This window comes from Lipotes vexillifer, unplaced genomic scaffold (assembly GCF_000442215.2).
Source record: "Lipotes vexillifer unplaced genomic scaffold, Lipotes_vexillifer_v1.1 scaffold201, whole genome shotgun sequence".
NCBI classification, from domain to species: Eukaryota; Metazoa; Chordata; class Mammalia; order Artiodactyla; family Lipotidae; genus Lipotes; species Lipotes vexillifer.
In genome coordinates, this window is record NW_006788159.1 from 246502 (window position 1) to 248248 (window position 1747).

Sequence of the window (1747 nt, forward strand, 5' to 3'; positions counted from 1 at the left end):
GAAAGAAATCTTTTAAAAAATGCATCTTATCCTGAACGAAAGGTTTAGTATTTTTTTCTTTCTTTTTTTAGTGTGCCTTGAGTTCTATGTGGCTAAGCACTTAATATTGTTTCAATAAAGGAATTATTCCAGATAAGGGATAAGTTGTTAGCTGCTTTTAACTGGTTTGAATTCCAGAAGAATTCCAGAAGCAAAAATGTTAATGGTATAATAAGGTTAAGCTTTGACTTTGTTGTGTCTTGAGCAAAGGGCTTTAGTAAAAGCCTGAGTTAGCAGACCATCTGGTCCTAACCAAAATATCCATAAGACATTTGGTCCATGTCAAGGTTCTTGATATTTACAGGATCCCTTGGTTGTGTCCAAAATGTCCATAAGACACTTAGTCTATGCTGAAAGGTCCTTAAAATTTGGTTCTATCTAAAATGTGCATGAGCTTACTAGGTCCATGCCAAATGGTTCTGGATGGCACCAAATATCAAGGACTTTTGGCATGGACCAAATGTCTCCATGGACATTTTGGACAGGACAAAATATCAAGGACCTTTTGGCATGGACCAAATGTCTTATGGATGTTTTGGATAGGACCAAATGTCCTGCCAGGGTCTTGGCAGAAAACCAAGGTTAAACTAAATAGGTAAGAACAAGTACAAATTTGTCAGAGAACTGCTGATATTTTTATTCTAGAGAGTAGACTGTTTAGTTTTCCATGTTGAGATGTCTGATAAATGTGAAATATTGAATGAGAGTAAAATGATAAGCAGAAATTTAACCAGTATACTCAGAGACTATACTTAATAAAATTCATTAATTCAAATATATAAATAATGACAATTCACAAAATAACAGTAAAACATGAGCTTAATAAATGTGATAAAAATTATTTCCTATTTATAGAAATTAGAAAAAGTTGAGTCCTCATTTTCATATCTTTTATATATCTAAAAATGTATCATATATGCTACAATACTTGATATTTCTACCTTTTGCCTTACAGTTAATGCATATTTAGAATTAATTAATTTCAGCACACCTAGGTTTGGATTTTTTTTTTTAAAAATAGCTTAAGTTTAATGAGTGCTTAATATGTGCTAGGCATTGTGCTAAATGCTCAACATGAATTACTTCATTTAATTCTTACAACAAAATGATGAGGTTAGTGGTATTATTATTACCCCCACTGTAAAGATGAGGAAACTGAGGCACAGAGAGATGAATCAACATTCTCACAATTTCCAGTGTGATTTTGAACCAAGAAGTATGAACAGAGCCTGTCCTTCTTATATGTAATGTAATATATTGCCTCCTTAATATTTTGTTTTATTTGACAATTACTTTCCATTAAATAAAGAATTTACATGTAGATATGTTTGTAACCAAAACTGAACAGCAGAATGTATAATCAAAATAAACTTTCATTTGTATGATTCAATATATATGTGTGATATGTGTATTTTACAAATGCAATTTAGTAATTATTTTGCCTAAGTAATTTCAATACTTTACAAACCAATACCACACACCACAAAATAGTCTTCCTACCCATTTTTAACATCAGAAGTCAAATGTAAAAAAGTAAAATTTCAGAAACGCTAATACACATCATACTATCCAGCTTCTCACATATGTTTGGGGAAGGGTAAGGAATAAAAACCAGAAACAGAAACCATCAACAAATAAAACTCGAGTACATAATAAGTTGTCAAAAGCTAAAAATGGTCCTGTTTTTCTAAACATAGAAAAGGGAAAG

General features: G+C 31.3%; 1 protein-coding gene across 4 annotated transcripts in view; it reads right to left on the reverse strand.

Moving 5' to 3' along the window:
* PTPRK (protein tyrosine phosphatase receptor type K) overlaps positions 1-1747 on the reverse strand; it is a 573018-nt gene that overhangs the window by 23405 nt on the left and 547866 nt on the right. The gene's annotated exons all lie outside the window — the stretch shown is intronic.